This window comes from Dipodomys spectabilis, unplaced genomic scaffold (assembly GCF_019054845.1).
Source record: "Dipodomys spectabilis isolate Male_0828 unplaced genomic scaffold, ASM1905484v1 ptg000207l, whole genome shotgun sequence".
In the NCBI taxonomy this organism is placed as follows: Eukaryota; Metazoa; Chordata; class Mammalia; order Rodentia; family Heteromyidae; genus Dipodomys; species Dipodomys spectabilis.
The window spans coordinates 6,705,299-6,717,710 of record NW_024870884.1 but is presented as its reverse complement, the minus strand read 5'-3'; the positions used below and the strand labels follow the sequence as shown (position 1 = coordinate 6,717,710).

At 37.5% G+C, this 12,412-nt stretch overlaps 1 protein-coding gene across 2 annotated transcripts in view; it reads left to right on the top strand.

The window, feature by feature from the left end:
- Jmjd1c (jumonji domain containing 1C) overlaps positions 1–12,412 on the top strand; it is a 184,676-nt gene that overhangs the window by 1,274 nt on the left and 170,990 nt on the right. The window lies entirely within an intron of this gene.

Here is a 12,412-nt window from a genome sequence, read left to right as displayed (position 1 = left end):
AGCTGGACCTAGGATTCTCGATTACAAGGTTAGATTACTACTTACGCCTTCCAGTTATTGCAAGTACCATTTAAAAGGAGAATATGGAAACTTCTGTTAGGTCGTCGTCGTCGTTGTCAGTACCAGATTGGGAACACGACCTTAAAGTTACCGTTCGTCTTATTTATTTACTTTTTGCTTTCAGTTAAACCAGTTTTGTAGATTTCCCTACTATTCAAATAGTAGGAAGAAGAAAAGAAGAAACATGGGCCTGGAGCCTTTCATGAAAGCAGTAGAAAAATGTGATCCCTTGGTTCGTGACACACTTACTTCATTTATTTTTTGTTCCTCAGTTTCCTCATAATAAAAAGAGGCTAATAATACTGTACCCTGTCTCTTGCTTTCAGGAGTGATAGGAGGCACTGCTAAATAATATGTTTTAAGAAGCAGTCTGACTTGCTTGGAATAAAACCAAGTGTTAGGTAAAGATGATCTTCAGTTTTTAGTTCCCAGGGTCAACCAATTAAGTAATATCTTGATTATGAAAGAAAAGAGATCAGGGTTGTGGGTGGTTTAGCTTATTAGTATAGCACTTGCTCACCATGTGTTTTGCTCTGGGTTTCCTTTCATCCCCCCCCCCCCCCACCCCCTTCCCCCAGCAAGAAATGAGGAAATTACAAACTGCTTCAGCTCTTTTTGCTTATTCATATTGATACATTTTATTCTACAAGTCATAATACTGACATTTGTCTAAGTCTTAGTTTTGGCTGTATTCAGCATTTAGTTGCAGCTCATGTGGGCCACATAGCATCAGTTTTCTAGGGGAATTTTCTTGTCTAGTATATACCTTAAGTGCATTTCAATGTCTTTCAAATTGTCTTTACATCCTTAATTTTTACTGCAGTCATCCCTGCATTTTGAATGCCTCCGTGGCAGTCAAAATGTCCTTGATTTTTCTCAGTGCCCTCATGGTTTACTGCTTCACTTTCCTTTTATTTTCCTTACACTTACTGGCTAATCTACTAGATGGATAACAAAATGTTCAATAACATGCATATGTCCAAGTATCTTGCCCATGATAGGATAAAGACCCAATAAAAATATTCTCTTTAAGTATCAAACAAATATTTCTTTCATATGTATTTCAGACCTCAGTGAGAGAGAGGTCTCTTAGAAATGTATATCTGGTCTTGCTTTCTTACTTTGAGGGGGTGTCATGAGTATCATTTTGGTGAGTTGTAAATAGTATCAATGTTTTCAGGCATTTCTTGAGCCCTTTTGCTTCATTTTATATGTTGTATATCTTACAGCTCCTGGCCTTTTTCAATTTATGCTTCCTTTTGCTGGTTTTCTTCTGTTTACCTGAAGCAGTCCCCTTCTTATCTCAGTAGGCCATGGGTTGGAAATCACCTACCAAATGTTGAGTCATTCAGGCATTTCAGAAAGCCAGGTGTGTTTTTTCTCTTTAATATTATAGAAACTGAGATTCTGAGAAGTTCACCCACTGGCCAGTGAACGAACACATTCTCATTTGTAACAGACAAGACTCTAATCCACATTTGCTGAGATTCTTTACATTCTGTGATAAATAGATAGCTGAATTAGGTCTTAAGGCACTGGCTCCCAGTGGAGATTGCCTCTACTGAGATATTAGGAAGCATTTTTTGGATTGTTGTACTGAATTAAGCCAGGAATGCGCCTTTTTTTTTTTTTTAACTTTATGTGAGACAGACCTAGAAAAAGAATTTTCCCATATCCTTCATGATTTAGGAATATCTTGCCTGCCATGTAATTCTTGTAATTATCTGAGCCTAAACCCACTTTACATTTGAAGTACTGATTTTCCTGCTTTTACAACTGTGGTGTCATTTCAAGGAGGCTTTGTCTTGTTTACTGTTTGATCAATAATTGTTAACAGTTTTGCAAAATTGTCTCAAAAGCCAGTTTTGCGTTTAGAGTAATCATGTTACATGGCTACTAATTGTTTTGTCCAGGCATTTATATATCCATGCTTATTGTAATCACTTTTCTTTTTCGTTCATATTTTGTTAGGATTTGAAATTGTCTATAGGAAGATTGTTATTCATTTTATTTCAAGGTGGTAAAGCAGAAATTGGGAAAAGAATTTTAAGGAAGAGGTTGAATCTAATAAGGGTGAGAAATTATTAGACTGAAGTAAAAGTAACTTGGTTTGAAGAGGACCCATATGAAAAGGGCCTACCTTTTAATGTTGGGTGTAGTTTCTGTTATTGGACTGCCTCAGACAGTTGATCTGCTAATGGTTGGCCATTAGATAAGTGCTCTACTGTGTAAGGAAAGGCTCTAGGGACAATGGGAGATAAGGAAATACAGTACCTTCTGCTAAGAATCTTTTGGATTGCTTGTGATCTTTTCATTTAGAGATTATTTTTAAAAGTTCGAACATAATTGTTTTGTTATCATATATTGTCCCCAGTATTCTTGTATTGTACTGGTACATTGTACTGCTGTGTGCCTTCTTTTTGTTCTGCAAACCTGCAAAGATATTTTTTTCCCTGTGTATTGAATTTAATCATGATGGGAAGCAGTATTAGGGTAGAGACTATTTCCTCAAGAGACCATTCATGCTCCCAGTAATGTGATGTTTGACAAGTCATAGTATGCTTGCTGTTAAATGGGTATAATAGTGGTAGATCAAATGTAAAATGCCTTAAGACTTAAGGGTAATGAGATGCATTTAAAAGAATTGCTTTCTTCCACCTTTTCACTTAGTTGTCCTATGAGATGTAGAATGTTCATTTGCTGCTGTATGTTAACAGAGTTCATTTATTAGCAAATCAACAAAGTGAGAGGTATACCTAGGATAGCAGAATTAGAGTACTGAGATAGTATCTAATCACGTAATAATTAATTAGTATGCTAATGAGAATGAATACTAGGTCACGTTCTCATTGCTAATGGGAGAGAATTCAATGGCATGAAAACATTTTTATTTGGAAAAAGGCTAGAATTACTAAACCAATTTATCTTTAATAGTAACTTAGAAAGTAGTACTAGGATGGGGATAAGACTGACGTAAAAGAAGAAACATTCTTTTTCCATTTGTTACCGCTTCCTTATCTTGTCTACTTATGGTATTATGTTTACGATGGAAATTATCGTCATGACATCTGACCAAAAATACAAAAAGTGATGACAAATTGTGGATTTGGTGTGTGTGTGTGTGAGGGGGGGGGGGTGAGGAAGAGAGGGAGAGAGGGGGGAGGAAAGGAGAGAGGGAGAGGGAGAGAGAACAAACTCTGGGTCTTGCTCTGTCAGTTAGCTTTTTCATTCAAGTCTGGCATTCTACCATTTGAGCCACACCTTCACTTCCTGCTTTTTAGTGGTTAATTAGAGGCTTTAGTTCACAGACTTTACTACTTGTGCGGGCAATGTTCAGATCTCAGTCTCTTGAGTAGCTAGGATTATTGGCCTGAGCCACCAAGTGCCTGGCTTTGTGGACATTATTAATAGCAGTTACCTGTGTTAGCTTTCCATCAGATACTATGACACTGTATCTGAAAGAATCATCTCAAAGAAAGAAAGTTTTATTTTTGCTCACAGTTTCAAGAGATTTTAATTCATGGTCATTTAGCTCCATTATTTTTGGTTGTGAAGTGAGGCAGGGATCTTGTAGCTGAGAAGCAGAAAAAGGAGGAAGGACTAGAGTCTCAGTATATGTATCCTACATAGGCATGTATCACAATGACCTACTTTTTCTAATTAGGCCCTACTTCTATCTCCTCAGGGTTCACCACCTCCTATTAGTGCCAGCAACTGGAGTCCAAGCCTTCACCACTTTTAAGCTCCCAGCATTCATCCTAGTACAGTTTGACAGTCAGATATGTCTTGCACAACATATCTTGCATTGCATAATCTTAATTAAGGTAGATAATATTGTTAATTCACTTAATCAGGCATCACAGGGGTTCTGTGAATGAATAGGATAAAAAAAAATCATGTATTCTTCCACTAACCTTTATCGGAAATAAAACATATTCTTCCATTATCAATGAAGAAAACAAACCCCAGTAACAGTAGTATTTTTAATTCTTTTGATAATAGAAATACGGTAAATAAGGATAATAGCTCTTGGTGAAGTGATGCAATGGCTCTTCCAGAATATCTTGGTGCTTTGTCACTTTTTGGCAAGCTAATGCAAGTTTAAGCTGTATTAACATGAAGCAAATGATTCATAAGATCTTGATCTCATTCTATTTTTGTGCTGGACCTGTGGCTTGAACTCGGGGCCTGAGTGCTATCTCTGAGCCTTTTTGCCCAAGGCTAGTGCTCTACATTTGAGTTCTACTTCTAGCTTTTTGCCTGTTATTGGAGATAAGAGTCTCATGAGATCTTCCCGGACCGCTTAGTTACCTAAGTTAGGTAATGAGTACATTTCTTTTTTTTTCTTTTTTTTGTCGGTCGTGGGGCTTGAACTCTGGGCCTGGGCGCTGTCCTTCAGCTCTTCAGCTCAAGTCGAGCGCTCTACCACTTGAGCTACAGTGCCACTTCCGGTTTTCTGGTGGTATATTGGAGATAGGAGTCTCACGGTCTCTCCTGCCCGGGCTGGCTTTGAACCGTGATCCTCAGATCTCAGCCTCCTGAGTAGCTAGGATTACAGGCGTGAGCCACCAGCGCCCGGCTTATGAGTACATTTCTTTTTGGACATTACCACTCCTTTCTTTGCTCTCTCCCAGTTCTTTATGATTTTTAAAACTTTAATTAGATTAGCATTTTCTTTCCATTAATGATTTTTTTGTCAAACTGTTCATATCAGAAACTACTTTATTTGGAGACCTAGCTTGCCTTTCAAAAAAAAAGTAATACTTACTCTATAGGTAATATCTCTGTAAGCACAGGGAATTTCAGCTCATTCTTTCCCAGTTTAGAATGAATTCTCTTTTTGGGATGATAAATAGCTCTTTCTGAAGTTGGCAAGAAAACTTCCTCTTGGGACTTTCCTAGAAGTGTTATGACAGCTATTTGATTTAACTCCTTAGAAAGCTCTCAGAGTTGCCTTATTTGTCTGGAAAGAGTAAAGAGCTTAAACTTTTTTTCTCTTGAGAATGATTGTGGTTCTGATCTGGTATGTGACCAACTATGAAAGATTCTATCTTGATAGTGTGAAATAAAACAATACTAAATGTAGGAATCCTTGATGACTAGCCCTGGGGATCTTGCCAGAGGCAGGCAGGCAGGCAGGCACTGGAGAAAGATTATTATAAGGATTATTAGAGGGGCCTGTGTTGTCCCGGGAGAGGGAGCACATGGCATCTGCCCCTATCCAAGTGGCAGGCAGGTCTGGGGGAGGAAGTGAGGGTGGAGGTGAGGGTAGATGTGTTCTCAGGTAGGTCTGGGCAGAGAGAAGGAGTGACCAAGCTGTAGGGAACTCTAGGGCAGGGAGGAGCTCAGGTCTATGTGGAGCTGAGGACCAAAAGTGGGGATAATATTAACACTAAACATATACATTAAAATTTTGACTCTAAAGCAAATTTCCATATATATGTATATATATAAATTTGACAGTTTGACAAAAATCAATAATGGAAAGAAAATGCTAATCTATATTAAAGATTTAAAAATTATAAAGAACTGGTAGAGAGCAAGGAAAGGGGTGGTAATGTCCAATATATCTCTCTCTATATATAAATGAGGGGATCTATATTATACATAATCAGTATGAATATATATATATATATATATAATATATTGAAGAGGGAATAGTAAAGACAAACTTGAGGCACCTGTTATAGTAACATACTCATTCCATAAATTTTACCATTGAGGAAGATTAGGCTAGAGGATGGGGAGTTTGTGGCCTGCTTGGGCTATATAGCAAGACTCTGTTTCAGAAAAAAAGAAAAAGAAAGTCATGTGCCTATACCTCATGTCCATAATCCTAACTACTCAGGATCTTCCAGATAGACATAAAGGTTTGAAGCAAGCAAAGCACAAGAATTTGCATGACTCTATCCCTGGTTAACCAGCAAGATGCTGGACTGGAGGTGTGGCTCTGAAAAAGCTAGTTGTAAGCAAGAAAGCCAAGCCAGCTTGAGACCCTGAGTTAAAAAAAACAAAAAAAAAAAAGCTTGAATTAAAAAAAAGAGGTAAGTTTGGAAAGTACATTCATATACACTTTTGTAGAAGTTGAAGAAAGAGATAGAAAGCTTTTCTTCTTTTCTGTTTATTCTGAATAATCAAGCCAAGCTGATAGCTTTATGATAATGACAGTTGTGCAAGAAGAGGAACTAATTTAAGAGTTATTGTTGCACTCTTCATTAAAAATAAAATTATAAGCTAGGTGTTGATGGCTCACACCTATAATTTTAACTACTCAGGAGGCTGAGATCTGAGAAATGAGGTTCAAAGCCAGTCAGAGAAACAAATCATAGTCCCAAGTTTCATAAACCAGTATAGTATTTGCCAAATAGTTGTTTTTCAAATTACATATATTTTCTGTAAATGACTTGTGTTACAGTTCATAGTGTGTGAGAAGTGCCCATTAAATATTAACTATTATTATTATTATTATTTTTGCCGGTTGTGGGGCCTGAACTCTGGGCCTGGGCTCTGTCCCTCAGCTCTTCAGCTCAAGCCTTGCCAGTATACCACTTGAGCCATTACACCACTTCTAGTTTTCTGGTGGTTAATTGGAGATAAGAGAGAGTCTCACGGACATTTCTGCCTGGGCTGGTTTTGAACTGTGATCCTCAGATCTCAGCCTCCTGAGTAGCTAGGATTACAGGTATGAGCCACCAGAACCTGGCAATCTTTTGTTTTTAAGATAGTGTCTTGAGGGGCTGGGAAGGTGGCTCAGTGGTAGAGCACTTGCCTTGCATGCATGAGGCCCTGGGTTCAATTCCTCAGCACCACATAAGCAAAAAGAAAAAAGCGGAAGTAGTGCTGTGGCTCAAGTGGTAGAGTGCTAGCCTTGAGCTGAAGAGCTGAGGGACAGTGCCCAGGCCCGGAGTTCAGGCCCCACGACCAGACATTCCCCCCTCCCCCCCCCCCCCCCACCACCAAAAAAAAAAAAAGATAGTGTCTTGGTAACTTTGTTTATCCTGAACTTGAGATCTTTCTGCCTCCATCTCCTGAGTAGATAGGATTACAGGCATGTGCCTCTCAAACCAGAATCTTCTTTGTTGAGGGAGCTGTTCTTGACTTCATAGGACAGTGAACAGCATTCCAACATCTATCCACTGTTGCCATTTTTGGCAACCAAAACTGTCTCTAGATGTTAAATAAATGTTCTAATGGGACAAAGTTTCCTACCATGTCCTCCTCTATTCAGAACTGCTAGTCTAACTGCTTGCCTTTTTGCCCTTTCATCTGTGTTCCTGATTGGGAAAAAAAAAATTACAGTTGTCAGTATAAATTCCTATTTTTTTGTTTTATTATTATTATTTTTATTTTTTGATCCAGTCGTGGGGCCTGAACTCTGGGCCTGGGTGCTGCTCCTCAGCTCTTCAGCTCAAGGCTAGCGTTCTACCACTTGAGCCACAGTGCCACTCCAGCTTTTTTCTTTTTGCTTATGTGGTACTGAGGAATCGAACCCAGGGCCTCAGGCATGCAAGGCAAGCACTCTACCACTGAGCCACCTTCCCAGCCCTATTTTTTTGTTTTAATAGGTCCTTAATTTTACCTAACAATTACCTCTTCTCAGCTCTTCTGTTTTTCTGATATTATTTCCAGTTTTATTCTCAAATTTCCCATGTCATTGCCTTGTATTCTTAGCAGATGACCTTGTCTTCAGAGAGAAAAGAAGATAGAAGTTATTTCATTTGTCCTCACTAGGCTTTGTTATATCAGCTATGAACTTACCTGAATTTGAATTATGGCCCCAGCAGATATTTTCTGACCTTTAGCAAGTTAACCTTTAAGCTTCATTTTCTTTATCAATCATGGCTATCATAATAAAAATCATGTAATGTGTTTATTATAGTGCATTGTCTATTGTGTCATGACAAGAAAAGGAAGAAGTCATGCAAAATTGTTTGGAAATGGTCTTTTAAGAAATGTGACTAAGTTAAGAAGTAGAATAATTACAGGACCATATTCAGTAAGGAAGAGTATGAATTTGTTGTTTTTAGATGGGAGACACATTTTAGCTGCCATTAAAGAGGATAAAATTAAAAGAGATTAATGTAATTTATTTTAACCATCTCTTAGTCTTCTTTATCCACATTGCATTTTACAGACAGGTCTAGCATTCTAATGTAAGTCTGATTTCTTTGCTTTTTTTTTTTTTGTAGTCTTCTAATGCCTCCATTTGCCATTAGCCTAAAACTTCAAACTTTCTGAGTTACTTTTTACTAGTTTTTTTTTTGTTGTTGTTGTTGATCCCTGCCGAAATGACCTCTGTAGCTTTAAGTATTTTGTCTTTCTATCCTTATTCTCTTTATCCTCAAATGTTCCTCTCTCTATGGTCCAGTTAATTGTCCGAAGCTTCAGTAATACTGCACTGAATTTGTCTCTCTTCCTCAAATATGACTTGCTCTATCAAAATTGCTATTTACATTTGCTTAAACTATTTACCTTCTTTTTCTTCCTTCTGTGGCCAACTGATTGGCTTGCATTCTTTCTTCAGCCTTTCTTAAACCTAACTTATTACTGGATCACTTCTCTGACTCTAAACCTAGATTGCTTATCTCTCCTGTGTACTGCCATCTATTAATTTAATATTCACATTTGGATTTGTCCTAACTTAATACCAAACTGTAAAGGTCTTGTTTATATTCCTACTATGAGGAGGGAGGGATTACACACTATACTGTTTTTAGGAAAAGATCCACTGAAAGTTGCATATTCAAAAATTACTTGATGAGGAAAGTAGTGTGATCTCAAAAGATAAGAGAACATTCATTGGGTTTTTGAAATGATAGTTCTTAGGATATTAGATCCTTGGGAAATTAAGTCTGTTGAACTGGCTTTGTAGCTTTACAGTCTACTTGTCTCTCATTAACACTGTGTAATCATGCTCATAACCTACCCATATTAACCATAGTGTTATTGTTTGTTAGTCTTAGTTTACTCACTTGAAAAAATGGTGATAAGATTAATAAGTCTGGGCACTGGGGGCTCATGTCTGTAATCCTAGCTACTCAGGAAGCTGAGATCTGAGGATTTTGGTTTGAAGCTGGCCCTGTACAAGACAATTTTTTTATTTTATTTCTTTGCCAGTCGTGGGCCTGAACTCTGTCCCTGTGCTCTGTCCCTCAGCTCTTCAGCTCAAGGCTAGCGCTCTACCTACCACTTGAGCCACAGCGCCAATTCTGGCTTTTCCTACTTAACGTGGTGCTGAGGACTCAAACCCAGGGCCACATGCATGCAAGGCAAGCACGCTACCACTGAGCCACCTTCCCAGCCCCTGTACAAGACTCTTAACTCAGTTAGCCAGCAAAAAGAAGTAGAGTTGTGCAAGTGCTAAGAGTACCAACCCTGATTGAAAAAGCTAAGAGTGCAAGGTTCTCAGTTCAAGCTCCAGTATTGGCACACACACAGATTAAGATCATTGTTAGGACCAAATGATATCATTCATGTTAAGTGTTTATCACAAGCCTAAAAGATCTCACTTGTTAATTATTAATATGTCCTTTTTTATTTTTATTTTCGCCAGTTCTAGAGCTTGAAATCAGGGCCTGGGCTCTGTCCCTGAGCCTCTCTCTGCTCAATGCTAGTGCTCTACCACTTGAGTCACAGATGCACTTCCTGCTTTTTCTGAGTAGTTTATTGGAGATAAAGATTTCACAGACTTGCCTGTCAGGGCTGGCTTTGAACCTCAATTCTCAGATCTCAAGCTTCTTTAGTAGCTAGGATCGTAGGCCTGAGTCACCGGCACCTGGCTTAATATGTCCTTGTTGTAGTACTACATTCATTATTGGCAGTATCGTGTGTCTACTTTAAAAAGAAGATGTGATTTAATATTTGAATCTTTAAATACAAGGCACTTTTAAAACAATGCAGAATTACATCCTTTGGTTTAGCAGAGAATCATAAAGTATAAATAGATGCCAGCTGCAATCTTACTTGCAGGAATAATCAAGGATATGAAAGTACATTGTGGGAAGGGAGTCTATCCTTTCTTATTAAGTTTACAAACAAATTGTGTGTGTGTGTGTGTGTGTGAGAGAGAGAGATTGAAACCTGGTGATAGTTTTATCTGCCTTTATTAGAACCAGATGCTTCTGGAATCTAGTGGGCAGATGTAGGGATGCTGTTGAATTTCCTAAAATGTAGAGAGCAATCCCTAATACAGCAAAGACTTATCTGTCCTGAAATTTCAGTAGTACCAAAGGTGAAACTCCTTTGCTGTCTAGATATGAATATTTTATAAAAAATACTTTGTAAAAGTGATAGCATTATTTTAAGCTTTTGTTATTTTTACCTGCAACTGAAAGAAATATTTTCTCTTTACATTGTTATTGAAATTGTTATTTCATCAGATAATTCGAATGAATTGCTTCCATAATTACTCTGTTGTCTTCCTAAAGATTAAGAAGGAAGGGCTGGGAATGTGGCTTACTGGTACTGTGTTTGCCTAGCATGCATGAAGCACTGGGTTTGATTCCTCAGTACCATATAAAGAAAAAGCTGGAAGTGACACTGTGGCTCAAATGGTAGAATGCTAGCCTTGAACACATAGAGGCTCAGGCCCTGAGTTCAAGCCCCAGGACTGGCAAAAAAAAAACAAAAAAAGAAGGAATTCATTGATGACTTAAAGTTCTTTACATTAGTATTTATAGTTTTGATTATGACTTTATGAAGGTAGTTATGGTGAGTAGAAATACTGAGACATTACAAAATGATTACATTACATAAACCATATACACTAATCAGGAGTTTTATTAAAAAATTGTAAGCATTTAATTGGCTTAAGAAAATAAACAAATGAGCCAGACACCAGTGGCTCAATTTAGGAGGTTGAGACCTGAAGATTAAAGTTAGAAGCCAGCCCAGGCAGGAAAGTCTGTGAGACTATTTTATCTCCAATTAACCATCTTTAAAAAAGCTAGATGTGGAGTATGGTTTAAGTGGTAGTACATATACTAGCCTTGAGTGCAAAAGCTCAAGGACAGCACCAGGTCCTGAGTTCAAGCCTCAGGACCTGCATACACACGCATAAAAATACAAAATGAGTTGTTACTGACCTTTCTTGGCATTAATTGAATGCTTTTTGTTGTTGTTGATACTAATCCTGTTATATAATATACATTTACTTACCTAGCTTCTTCATATAAAATCTATTATTCTCATTTAAAATGAGAAAACCAAGTTTTAGTATTTTGAACTATAGATTCAAATATATTTAATATTTCAGTGCATTATTCCTTATTGAGTCTTTTGTTGTTGTTCTTGTTGGTTGTGGGACTTGAACTCTGGGCCTGGGTGCTCGCTGTCCCTCAGTTCTTCAGCTCAAGGCTAGTGCTCTACCACTTGAGCTACAGCACCACTTCAAGTTTTCTGGGTGGTTTATTAGAGATAAGAGTCTCATGGACTTTCCTGCCTGGGCTGGCTTTGAACCATGATCCTCAGATCTCAGCCTCCTGAGTAGCTAGGACTACAGGTGTGAGCCACTTAGCGCCCAGCTTCCTTATTGATTCTTATATTGGCCAATGAAAATCTCTTCCAATGGCTTCTCTCCCTTCTTGTATGGTACATTTATTTAATAAATGCTATTATATATGCAAATATATGCTAAATTATATACCTTCCAATTTATTTTTTTACTATACACTAATCTAGAGAGATGTAATTAATTAGAAAATATTTAAACATTATTGGTTAACAGTCAATATAATGTAATAATAGTTAGGAGTATTGTTGGGCTAAACTACCTCTAATTACCTATGTAAAGCAAATTGTGCCTCAGCTTTGTTTATATAATCCTCCATAGTCTGATTTCTAAGGAAAACAATTTATTTCTCAAAAGATAAAAGTTGTACCTGCAACATTTGAGGAGTTGGCATATGGTACTATGTGGAATACTTCTGTGTTATGTATAGGATGGCATTTGTAAAATATATAGACATGTGAATCTTAAATCTGATGATTCTACAATGTGGTTATATTAAACATTTTTTCTAACATGTAAGTATAAATTATTTGCTAGACAATAAATTATTTGCTAGACAATAAAGCTACTTAATACCTCCCATTCTGTGGTGTAGAATAAAAGTAAGGTATAGACTATTTATTGTTCAATCACAAAAATAAGTTCATATAGCTGAGATCTGAGCTTTTGTTTACTATACATCTATTTTTCACTGAATGATGTTACTGGTAATAGAGCAAAGAGCCATAGTGCTCACTATCTGAAGTGGTTTTACATCTGGAGGTGATCCTGTTACATTCCCACCTTTTGTTGTTTTGGTTATTTTTGAAAGTTCATTACTGCCCCCATTGAATGTATTCAGGG